The 13757-nt window shown below is 34.5% G+C and overlaps 1 protein-coding gene across 6 annotated transcripts in view; it reads right to left on the bottom strand.

The window, feature by feature from the left end:
* LOC123718865 (homeobox protein homothorax) overlaps positions 1-13757 on the bottom strand; it is a 222941-nt gene that overhangs the window by 84900 nt on the left and 124284 nt on the right. The window lies entirely within an intron of this gene.

Genomic DNA, 13757 nt, shown 5'->3' on the forward strand with positions numbered 1-13757 from the left:
AACGTAATGGAAAGCTCACACATGAATGTGGTTTTAGACGGAGAATCTCTTAGTTTCTCGTTGTTACGCATTTTTTCGATCACCACTGTGTAAAACTAGCTATATCAAAGTATCCTCACCACATTGACTTATGGTCCCTCAAAAGAGCGTACCATTGGAGTATCTATGGGCGGGTATAAACATCAGGTGAGGTGAGAAAAATATATCTATATAAAATAGTGTACTACATGAAACTACACACGTCAAAAAACCTGCTCAGGATTAAGTGGGTTAATTTCTTTCACCACATACATCTTTATAAAGCTTGAATCAGAGTTCAGCTAACATAATACAAGTCAAGATAATCTTAATACTTAGGGTCTAATTGTCTCCCCGATAATTCCTTATCAGAAAGCGGGTTTTAAGTATTTTAAAATCTCCGCAATTTTAAAGTTGATGGCTAAGTGAATACTTTAAGTGTCTTTCCGAGATAATTCCATAATTAATTGTTAATTGGATTCGAGTAATGTTTGTTTTTAATTAAGTGTAGCTAAAACTTATTGTAATCTGTATGTATTAATGAAAGATGTAGAAGATACGGGATGGCCTTGTATCTACAAGTGCTTCAGCGTGACTCTCATCCCTGAGGTCGTAGGTTCAATCCCCGGCTTTGCACCAATGGACTACTATGTGCGCAATAAACATTCGCTCTAACGTAGACGGCGTGTCTCACCATGAAACAGACACAGAAGAGGCCCAGACCTAAAAAGGTTGTAGCGTCATTGATGTATGTTTTGTTTATTTTATTTCACGGTTAGAGATCGTAATCAACTTCAAACTTGCAGAAAGGTCTATTACATTATATAAAGAAAACAATTTTTAAATATTACTAACAAGACTATATTAACATAGGCTCTAATATGAATGCCATTAAAGGTCGCTTACGGGAACTCGATTCCCATTTGACATATAATTAAAATGCAAATTTTTCTAATACATCCCATTTCGCGCGGTCGACTCTTGTTACCGTATTTGAAGGGTTAATGCTATCTTTATATAAATCAAAAGCGACTTTTGGTCATAATAAACTTAGGGTTGGTTTGATAACTTTTTTTATGTTTTGACAAAGAAATATTAAACATACTTATTATAAAGTCCCACGATCTCGTGTCGTACCTAAAAAACGATTTTTCTAATGTGTACCAGTGTTGTAATTTCTAAAAAAGCTTAGTTAAGGTATTAAATTGACTAATATATTAATTATTGTCCAAGGAGTCGAAGCCCGCAGTGTCAATTTATGACACTAATCATGAAGATGTTGACATTTTCCTTGCCAAGGGACACGTCGACTTTAGCAGTAACAATTTATATATTTTTAAATATTTAATGTTTATTGTAAGTGATTTCTTTTATATGAATACATATGTAGCTGTAAGGTTACTTATAAATAAATATTATTTAAAAAACATAGTATCCTTTCACGCAAAACTTTAGCGTCAAGTTCAACGCCGATATTGTAAAGAATATTATTTTACAAATGGTTTTTTTTACGAAGAAAACCAGTTCACGATAGTCCATAACAAAACGTTTAATAATAGAAATCGCGTCGATGTGTCTTGGGCTCGTTAAGGTCTATAAAATTTTATGCAAAACCAGCGGGGGGCGGACAATAACGTGTAACGCGAAATCATATTCATTTTAATGAAAATAGTTTTATTCTTCGTCGATAAATATACACGTATAGGCAATCGACTCATAGCATAAAGCTTTGAAAGCGCTAATCTCAGAACTAATGTGTGGGCTGGAAAGTTCAGAGGCTAACATCGAAAAAAAATATTTTATATACATAATTTGATTCGATTTTTCTATATTCTTCGAGAGCGATACAAAGATTATAGCTGTCATACAGTTTGCCATTTTTTTTTAATGTAATAGCAGGCAAACGGGCAAGAGGCTCACCTGATGTGAAGCGATACCGCCGCCCATGGACACTCACACTGCCAGAAGGCTCGCAAGTGTTGCCGGCCTTTCAAGAAATGGTACGCTCTTTTCTTGAAGGACCCTAAGTCGAATTGGTTCGGAAATACTTCAGTGGGCAGCTGGTTCCACATAGTGGTGGTGCGCGGCAAAAACTGCCTTAGAAAACGCTCAGTTGTGGAACGACGGACGTCGAGGTGATACGGATGGTATTTTGTATTTTGCCTTGACGTCCGATAATGAAACTCAGCTGCGGGTATTAGACCGAACAACTCTTCTGAACACTCCCCATGGTAACTGCGGTAGAAGATTTTATAGTAAGATTTGTTTTTTGTCCCAAAAACGGCTTCACTTCTGACAAAAACCATTTACAGTTGAATAGCTTATTTATAGAGGAAAGCAAGAGCTCCAAATGTAAGCGACATCGCGACAAATATTTCGGAGGGAGTCTTTTCAACAGCTTGCCTCCTGAGATACGGGATATGGTTAACGAAGTCTTTTGGCAGATGGACTCTAATGTAATAACTGCCAATGACGGTGGTGTGATATATGTTATTTTTTCAAAGCAGTAAATATAATGCTGTATGCTGCTTCAATGGTAATGACTATTTCAAGATAGTGTAACGAACAGTTATGTTAATACATCAAAAATTACAAAATTACGTATATTTTCTTTTAGCCTTATAAAATGATGCGCCTACGCCTAGTAGCACTAACCGGTCAGGACCGGGAGAACATTAATCCAGCACCGTGTGCGGCCTACGTATTTATGAACACCGGCCGTCTCATGAGATCCTAGTACACGTAACATTATACACTTGTTGTGTGATTAATCCCATGTTTTTATCACAATTCGAGTTTTGTTATGTTTAATATATATATATATATGTGGGCTTTGGTTAAAGAAACAAAAAAGCGAAATGTCATCGACTTCGATGGCTCGATATGAGCATTCGGCAAATCGATACAATCAAAAAAATATTGATTGTTAAGCGTGTATAAAACAAGATTTTTAATTATGGCAATCTAAACACCAATCAGCCACGTCAAGGTTAATGCAAATATGACATAAAAATGTTGCAAGATTAAAATAATAATTGTTAATGTTCTGTGTAAAATTAGTTTAAAGGAATGCATTTTTTAAATTTATAACAATATGATTAAATTAGTTTTGTGTTATTACAAATTATCGAAATCAAGAATTAACCGCAAATTTATTTAAAAAACTAGTCAAGTTGTAACATAAATTATCTTGAACAATCGCCACGCATTGTTACAATAATTACGACAAAAAATATACGTCCGTGTTTTATTTAATTTACTTTTTAAAATAAATTGTTTATAATTATTTGGCGTCACAAATTAAAAATGTACAATGTACAAAGAAAAACATAATCATACCTTTTTATTAATTTATAATTGAATTGAGTAAGGTGTTTTTGCTTTTAATAGCAAGTCAAACAGTTTTTTATCTACAGAAAAAGAATTGATTCATTCATTCATTCTCTTCAAAATAAACACATATTTTTGTACAGAGACACAGAGAACTGTTTTACCAAAAAGTTATTTTGTCCGTAATTCAAATCACAGTTCTGGTTATAAACAATGGATATTCTGGCGTCGGCTGCGCGAGACCTGCGTCTAATTGTTATTTGAGTGCAGACGTGATTGAACTAAGCGCTTAGAGAATACTAACACGCGTTATTAAAACCATTATAGTGCCGTTAATCTTCGAATGCGTTGCGCTTTGCATGTAAGTGTTTCCGATTTTTCTATGGTAACTTTCAGAATTAGAAATTTGCATGTCAGTGTTTCCGATTTATACAAAAAAATTATAAAATTCCAGTTTCAAAAGACCTTTTACGTTTGATTCTATTTACAGAGAAAACAAATAAGTCTTCTAATAAATTCTTAATGAAATCAAGAGATATAAAGTACGAAAATAAGAGATGGAAAAAGAAAAGAATATTTTTAATGGAATGATAAACATAGGTTAACCAAATGTGTTGACAGCAATAAATAAACAACACAATTACAAGGAACTGTACAGCGAATAACGAATTTTGGCAATCTCCGTCGAGCACTTTACGGGGCCTGTCAATTGTAGATATTTAAGCATTCCACAAGATACGGGAAATAGGTATTTGGCAACAATACATTGAGGAAATCGTATCGCGACAAACTTAAGAGGACGCGCCTGCCAAAATTTTAAGAGCTGGCAACATAGCACCTAATGTTGAGATTCCCGCGTTATACCATCACAATTCTGTCAAGTATTTTTAAATAGACCATAGAGCTAAGTGTCTACTTAAAATTACATGTTAAATTTATGAACTATACTTTAAGCTAGCAACACAGCACCTAATGTCAACCTTCATTCATATTGTCATTAATTTAAGATAGCTCTTTAATTGAGCAGTCATTATCTGTGATCATAAAACAGCCATTTTACGTTAGAGGGCATGCATCGCAGAATAAATCAGCAAGTAGACAAATATTACTGTCAGGCCGCGCGTCATAAACGCCCGCCATTTTGCAATTATTTATTCGAACTGAAATAACTGAATGCAGTTTTGCAAATAAGCTGGATTAGCGCGATTGATGTCGCGTCTTGGACATAAATACGTGATTATATTTGTCACGTAATTAGGCGGGACGCGTGACAGGGCCGAAATTTACGCCTATGTAGCTGGAAATAACTTTATAGAATTTTGCTTCTACAGCAAAATTATATATGAATGGACATGATGTATTTCAGTTATCATGTGTATAGTGTTAAGGACATATAAATAAAAAACTAATTCAATTGTGCTTAAACTTTTTTTTAGGTCTGGGCCTCAGATTTCTGTATCTGTTACATGCTCATTTGTCAATCTAACAGGTAAATAGGTTTCCTCACGATGTTTTCCTTTATCGTTCGAGCGTATGTTAAATACGCATGGAAGGAAAGTCCATTGGTGCACAGTCGCAAATCGAACCTACGACCTCAGGGTTGAGAGTCAAACGCTGTAGTCACTAGCCAACAATGCTTTTTAGGCCAAATTCTCTTTTAATATACAAATTGATATTTTCATGTTTGTTGTAATGTTTTCGTTACGTTTTTGTATAAATTGTATTTTTTTAAAACTCTTCAGTTTAAACGGATTTAAATTTGCACCCTACAGGCAGGTTAAGCCCTTTTAGTTTTTTTTGGTGTTTACTGTACTTTTAGTTTATATATGACATAATAAAGTAACATCACGCCTACGAATAACTATGCTTAGGTGTTCAACTACTTAGCCAAATTATAATTTCCGTACTATTTTAAATGCCATGTGAACCTTAATTAAGACTAAATTTATGTTACGCGGACATCGTGATGTTAACGCGAATAAGCCGGTCCGTTAGATGTGATAATTTATAATAAGCCTGTGTTTAACGGGACAAACGCGTAATTTGTAGATATATACAACTTTTGTCATATATAACCTTTGCTCTTCTGAAAGTTTCTATACAGTGTATTTGATACACCGTTATACTACATATGTACAGCTTATCATCTTCGAGGATTTTGATATATTTATTTATAAATTCTTGCCAACGCTCGACACTAGAATATGAGATACAGTTTTTATTTCAAGCAATTATACGCAAAGAATACACAAAGTTTTTAAAGTGTGACTGGAGTGACTCTTTAAAGTTTTGACCAAAACGCGTTCTTTTGAAAGGACAAATGGGATGATGGGGTATCAAGAGAGTACACGAAATATAAAATTAAAAGATTGCCCCACAATCAACCTGAATATCTCAAACACAAACGATATCAATTAATTATCTACGATCCTCTTTTGAGAAGATTTCAAGGATGGTAGACTGTAGATGTCGAATGTTATTCTATAGGATCAAAATTAATTTTGATACTTTTAGTTTTAGTGAATGTTATGTTAAATTACTCTGCCTGATGCTCCTCAATTCGATGAATATTAAAATATTCAAGTATCAAAACAAATTATCTTACCATCTATACAGATGTATCATATTTATAATAAAATGACAAGCAAAAAAGCACAACCGAAACGGCCAGTACGCCCACCTCGTTACGCGAAGTCATCTCCATTTAAATATAGAACCGGTGACAAACGCGTTTCAACTGGTAACATTCTAATTTTGAATAACTAAATAGAATTCTAATATGGCAAGGTTTTTGGAAAATGTCATTGTCTTTGGCGCGTATGACACAGACTAGGTTTCATAAATATCTGAAGTATGCTATGGTCATTTTAAAGTAGTCTTTGAGAATTTATTTCGGGTTTGACGAATTTAAATACTGTATATTCTTGTCTAGAATACTTACTTACAAACTAGTAATTGTATGGAATTAATTCAACAATCATTGGTAGTACACCTTCGGAATTTTAAACTATTTTTTTAAATAATAAATACGTAGACAAGATAGACTATACTTTTTCTAGTATAGCAGTATAGTCTGTGGAGTTCTAGACAAAGCTAAATGAAATTAACACGATAACATATTATAATAATTAAGATATTATTAATTTAAATATAAAATAAAAATAAATCCACTCTGATAAGTGTACCGTATTATAATTATTTTCTCCTAAACGACGTCGGGAGCGTTAAAATGTAAATTTATGTGGAATCAACGTGATTTATGTGGTGACATTGACCAAAATAACTGTGTCATTCATTGTTGATGCGATCTTTATCTTAGTTTCTTGTTTTGAGTTCATCTTTTAATTACTTTGGTTCATTCTAAAATATGTAAGTATGTAGCTGAAATGGAAATCTAAAGTTTTTTGTTTAATTAGTTAGTCTACTTAATGCATTGTCAGAAGCAAAGAGTAATTAATATGTGTATGATGATATATGTCTTTAGACAGTTTTTTTTAGTACAAGCGAAACCGCAGTGGAGCACAGTTTAATAAAAATACAAATAGGCCACCTGCTCTATATGAAAGTACCAAGATACTATAAATATTAAAGAGATGGCGAGCGCGCGCCGCATTTGCATACGATGTTCAATTACGACTCCGGAGTATGGAATGTATAAGCAGCTATATTGTTATGCTTTTCCAGTTTCTTTGTGTCATTTCCGTGTATATTTTTATATTCAATTTAACTAGGAAATCAAATATTTGTTATTCATATGGTAGGTTAGTTGCCACGACATAATTAGCTGATAATTCGTATGTATATATATTTTTAAGAATAGTATGTAACTACCAAGTAGTTCTAGTTGCATTCGTTTATTTTTGATTCATTTAAATTGAATTGCCTTGTTGCCAACCAAAAATAAAATACAATAAAACCACCGCTAAGATATTTCAAGACGGGCCCATTACATGAAGCTTAATTACAACGCCATCTGTCGGCAAGTAGCGGTACCTGACATTGGAAATCGATTACGTTTCGAATTAATTCAATTCGTTTTATAATTCCACTGAGCTCGAGGCGGGTAATTTTAAAATACAAGCCTCTAAAATAGATTTTTCCCGCGGCCACAGATAATAACCACACGGTATAAGTTTAACCACAACTTAAACATATTTTACTAGTTCTCGTTAGCGCATTTAATTTTTTTTTCTAACCAGCCTGTCACACGTTGTGCTCTGTGGTTTTGGCGGCAATTTGAACGTGTCATTTTTATAACCTATGGCAGTTATGTAGAAAGGTTTAGCGGTCAGAGATAATTACGTGTTTCAATACAAGGTCTCTTAAATTTAATTAACGAGTAAAAATAAACAAAGTAACAATTCACCTAGCTGACGCTTTAAATAGACAAAATTAGTTTTATTCACTGTCCTACCAATAGTTTTATAGAGCCATAAATCAGGAGTCATGTGAAATACGACTCTATTAGATATACTATTGTTTCGTTTGTGTTTACAGAATTATAATAAGCCGTATGGCGCCAAAAACACAACCTCATTTGTCGTTGGCGCTCATATTATCATTTATGTTATACTTGTATATTGATTAAATATCAGGCCAGGGTAATCCGCGTGATTATTTCAAATCACCTACACATTACATTAGAGGTAATCTCCCGTAATGGCGGCCGTGATCGCTCAGTTCTGTGTTGCCAGACTGCTGATTGTCCCGAAATGTGGGAAAGGTTGGAAGACAATAAAAATTATAGGGACTTAAAATGTTCATTGTGTTGTTAAATTCACATAAAGATAATGGGAAAGTTGTACCTGAGTAAAACGTTTATCTTACGTCGGCTGAGCCGTGTTTTTAGCTTATTTACATTGTGAATGAATAATTACTTACAAATTAAGCAACTATTGTAAGACGTTATCTCATCCAAAATAAATGTAAAAATTACGTATTTTAAACTCCACTTAAGTGGTTACAATAAGGAATTAAGATATTCTTACGAAATTCTCCGCTAAAATTACATTGCATAAGTACTTTTATTGACGTATTAACAGCATAAATACATAAAAACTTCATTTTAACATTTTATCTCGAAAATTATTCCTTCATTAAAACCTTTTTCCGTAAATTTAAATATTCAAAATTACTGACACATCATTTTGTTCGGCGGTAAAAAATTAAACGTCATCCGAATAGCTTACGGTAAGAGGCCTCATAATTAATGTGGCTAATTTGCATAAAATAAATTCGTTTTCATTGTTGGCAACGTTGATTTTAAATATATACCGATAGGTTTGAGCAATAAAACGTAAAGATGGGGGCAACACCGTAGCGAAAAAGCAATAAGATACACGTCAAAGACTTGAAATACAATTTTAATCTTGTCAAATCCCTGTTTTTATTGTGACCGAGCGGCCATGAGCCCGCGCGGGATATAACTTTCGATTCAAAGTTTATTTAATAAGGACATGTATAAGAAATCATATTAATAAATTCGCCATTTTATATCCGTTATAATATTTTAAATCTCGAAGCGGTTTCTGATGCAAAAATGTGACAAAGATTATTGACAGCGCACGTGTGTGTGCCCTACGTCAATGTCAAATGTAAATGTTGCCAGCTTATTATAATTATTAAACATCGGAAGTAGTGAAATGGAGTAAAGAGGAAATTAACAAAATGTAATGTTGCTATTTTCGAAACTCAATCGCGGAATCATTTATGCTTTTATAATTACAATCTGATTATTATATTACACAAAATCGATAACAATTGTGTGTCATGTCTAGTTTAAAACTGTGTAAAACCTTCTAGATATTGTCTTCCAGTTAAGGCAGATTTCTGCACCTATTTAAAATATATTTATGAATTTCTTTCGGGCTATTGTTAATGGCGCACAATAGTTAGACTTCAAACACATAACAGTAACACCATAGACTAATTAATTACCACCCAAAAAGTATAAATCAAGAGACACTATCTCTAATCCCAGAATAATGAAAAAGAAAAAAGCCCGCGATCATTTTAACTTTTTTCCGTTGCTCGAGGCGTGGGTTTTTTTTTTATTTTTAACTCAGTCCGTTTTTTCTTTTCATATTTTAAAATCGGATTCGGGGACGGCCGAGGCAAATGGATTAGGATTTAGATATTTTTGGGGCGCATAATTTATCCCTCTTTGTTGAGATATGAATAACGAGAATGATAAATCCTTTCGAGCGTTTGATAGTTTTTGTACTTTTTAGTTTTGTATCTTAGAAGCTTGTGAGCCTTCCTCATGGGTTACTCTAAACGGCATATTGCTTTGATAGTTCACATTAGTGGTGAAAAAACTAACCTGGGTATAATTTACGCTCAACTGGGATTCAACCTGATCGCGTAGCCTTTTTGGCTAATAATCAATGAGAAATGTATGTAAAAAAAGTAAAAATAATATATAAAACTATCTTCAGTCGACAAAGAAGATAATATCAACTCTTAATAAATAATGTTTTCAAGATATCAAACGTTTGTTTGTAAGCAAAACTACGAAACGGATTGACCGATTTATATATATTTTTGTGTACATTAATGGCCCGGCAAAGTTATTATTTTATATGAATTTTGACTTTTATGGCAAAACAAAGTTTGCCGATCTAGGCATAAACGCACACAGTGTTCCATTATTCAAATCATACTTAAAATTCCTCCCAAATTGTATGATCAATTTAGTTCCCATTTAAATTCCAATAAAACCGATTCATACTATTAAGTACCGGCAGCTATTTCAAACATTTTAAAAAGCCCTTAACGAAATTATTAGAGCAACAAAAAAGGGTCACTCATGATATACCGACGTCAATTTTGACAGCTCTAAGTTTAACCCACGAAATTATAGTAATTTCATAAATATGTTGAAAATCAAATGCCATAGATTATGCGTGGAATGTGCTCGAATTTTGACTATGGTCGTTCATAATCTGTGGAATAACGATGAAAAATATCTAGGGTTAATTTTTCTTTTGTGTCAAATAAACATATAAGTACGTAATAATTAATATAATACTACTTTAACGGACAGTTAATTTAATAAATAAACGTTTGGTAATTAAATAAATTCAGCGCAATTGCTCAAATGTCTCTGCTCTGTGGTTCTTGTGTACCACAGGATAATTAATGATCGAATCTGTTTAGCAAATTTTAATAACGAATTGGACATTGAAGTACTGTCTTCTATATATTTACTCTAGTTTTTGTTAAATATAGTAAATTTTTTAAACAGAAAACACGCTCTCTTGTTGATTTAATAGTAATTTTTTTTCATTCAATGAAGACAATAGTATGCCCACAATAATTTCAGTCAGCAAAGAGTAATTCGCATCTGGTCCGAAGCCACTTTTCAAAGCTTAAGGTCAGCAGCAGACCACAGCCACGTGCGCCTGCCGGTGACAGCTCACAAAATTAGTCACGTGGCCGTTAATAGCCCCACGGGGTGGCGAGCTTTTTTCCCCAATTCCCCGCTTGTTTACAACAGTTGGTAGCTATCGACCCGACGTAACTCATGTTTGTTTGAGGGGCGGCTGTTTTCCATCGATTTTCCGGTAGGTATCAAGATGCGCTTTTGTGTGAAATACGTGTGTGTGCGTCCGAGTCTCGGGGCGCAGTGCGCGATTAGCGCGGGACCGCCACGCCGCCCGATTGGGCCATCCATCACGGCCCGCCCCGCGCGCGCCTCACCCCCGGGCTAACTTCAACCCAACTACCGAGCTCTAAGGTCTACCCGACGCGAGGCGTACTTTAAGATACTTAGTGCGTTAGTTTTAGTTTTTTTTCTCGTATGGCGGCCGGGTCGACGCACCGCTCCGGTTATGATACGGAATGTTTTAAGATTTTTGATTGAGTTTTTATTTTATTTGGCCCGACGGGTCGATTACATTTCTCGTATTCGTTTACGATGTTTTTGTTTCGCGTTATTGTTAACGAGATTGATTTCGATAATGCTTTTAGCGTGGGCGTAACACTTAGCACTTAGTCTATGTTTTAAATACCGAAACACGTTTGATCAATTACATTTTGGCCCCGCTGACTCCTACGCCTCTTTACTTTCTATTATTTTATTCTTCTTTATTTAAAATTCAACACCTACAACTGACTTCTGCAATCCTAGTAGAATATGATATATTTAATTATACTTTTTAGGTCTGGGCCTCAGATTTCTTGTATCTGTTTGATGATGATTTTGTCAAGTAGATGTTCCTCCTGTGACTGATGCACTGACTGACTGACTTTCTGGATTTCGGAAGGTTAAACAGTTCACAGCCCTGGTGCACAGCCGGGGATTATATCTACGATCTCAGAGACAAAAGACGCTGAAGACACTAGGCCAACACTGCTCATTTAAATTACTATTGAATAAAATACAGATGAAAAAACATTTATCTCACGAAACATTTTAAAACGTTTTACAGAATCGTAAAGTTATTAGCATATAATCGCATTCCTTCGGGGTCAGGTCAGCTACAAATTGCACTCTCACGCAATGACCACCAGCGTCCATGTTAAGTTCCATCAATTAGTTCTTATCATTGTTCTAAACATAATAAACATTTGCCTTGTTTATAGGGCCAATAGAATAAAACTTCGGATTTTGTTCGAAATTTAAAATTAATTTTTCTTTTTTTGTATCCAACCTGTTGAAAGATAAATCTTACTTTTTATGCGTTCCTAGTACTTTGACTACCGCCATAGCTTAGTGGCTTATGAGCAGGGTTCAGTTACCGGCGGAACAATTATTGTTACGGGTTAAAAGTCTGATCCTCAATTTGTATAGCACATGACGTTCAAAAGTATCATGTTAATTCTATATTTAGTAACTGAATTCTTATTAAAAAAAATTAAAAGCAACCAGTTTCCGACGGGATACCAAATGACAAATTTTTATGTCTTTGACAAGAAAATTGCCTTGAGATGTAATTAGGTATAAAAGAACAAGTTTATAAGTTTTTATGCGTTTAAAATTGTACATCTTAAGTTAAAACTGTGGATAAAGTTTAAACTGATAACCATCTTAAACCATTCTTTATCTTGATCACACGTAATCAGAGAAGGCTAGTCATTCTATCCGTAGAAACAGGTTCAAAATTCGTATCTATATAAATAGATAGGCTGTGTTCTATAGGTACTTATTTATATATTACTTATAGTGGCCATTGCCACGAAGAATGCAATTTTCGCACGACCCTGGAACTTAAAAGCAAGCGAAATGAGCGCGACCGCTAGCTAAAATGCATTGCACCGGGGCGCTTTTGAACGAAGATTGAGATTAAAACACTCACGACATAAACGCACCAATGTGCACGGCGTAGATGCGATTTATCCGTGAAAGAAAGTTGGCGCTTGAGACGTTACGGATTGGTGAATACGCTAACGAACACCGATTCCCGCTCTAATTTGCGGACATGGCGAACGATCGATCTCATTGGATTTTTTGAAAAAGGAACGTCGTGACACAAATTGAGCAATTACATAGCTATCGCATTTTAGGTATCACTGTCTTGCAAACCATACAGATTAATGTAAACCATAGACAAGTCTGTTTAACATGGTTATGGTATGTTTAAAGCACACGCATTTTAATGGGGTAAATAAAAATGGCAGTAAAATATTTATAGTTATTTAATAAGGATATTAAACTTTATAGAGGACCAGTTAATTATCATTAAAACACTATAGAAATGATTACTACGATGCCATGAACACTAAACTACTTAGTAATTATTTTATCTATTTGAGTACGTTATGAATTACATTTATGACATCGTTATTTATGAGAAAATCATCAAAGTAGCAAGCATCTTTGATTCAGCCTAAACATTCCAAAGCGCGTCACCATAGTAACCGCAAATTACAACCAAAAAGCTCTATATCCATAAAAGGCGACAACAAAAACAACTCTAAGTGGTAAGAAACAAAAAACAAAATCGCATCGAACGCGCAATGAAGTTATAACATTACATTCGATGGTTCCGCAATCGTTGTAATAATAACAGGACAGTTGCGACCGTAACATCAGTGAGTAAAGTGCTATTTCGAATGTGTCTCCATTACGCCGCGTAAGGAATTGTTTTATCTCTTTCTCACGTCGTAAAGACGCATCGCGCTTTCTCGCTCCGACGATCCTTTCTTGTTGAGGACAGAATCGATAACCTATTGCCGTCCCTCTCTGTCTGTTGTGTGACGCAGCTCCACGGTAATCCGTCTTCGGCGTTCATTGAAGACGTAGATAAAAATCAGAATTGTAACGAAGCCATATAAATTGACTCTGCTCCTTCCGATTCCATTTCTGATTTTGGTAGTTTATTATTTTTTATCTGACGTCGTGTGTTTGGGACCGCGGTGCGTTTGATCGATCCCGTAAGCGGATTTAGAAAAAAGTCATTACTATG

This window comes from Pieris brassicae, chromosome 2 (assembly GCF_905147105.1).
Source record: "Pieris brassicae chromosome 2, ilPieBrab1.1, whole genome shotgun sequence".
NCBI lineage: Eukaryota > Metazoa > Arthropoda > Insecta > Lepidoptera > Pieridae > Pieris > Pieris brassicae.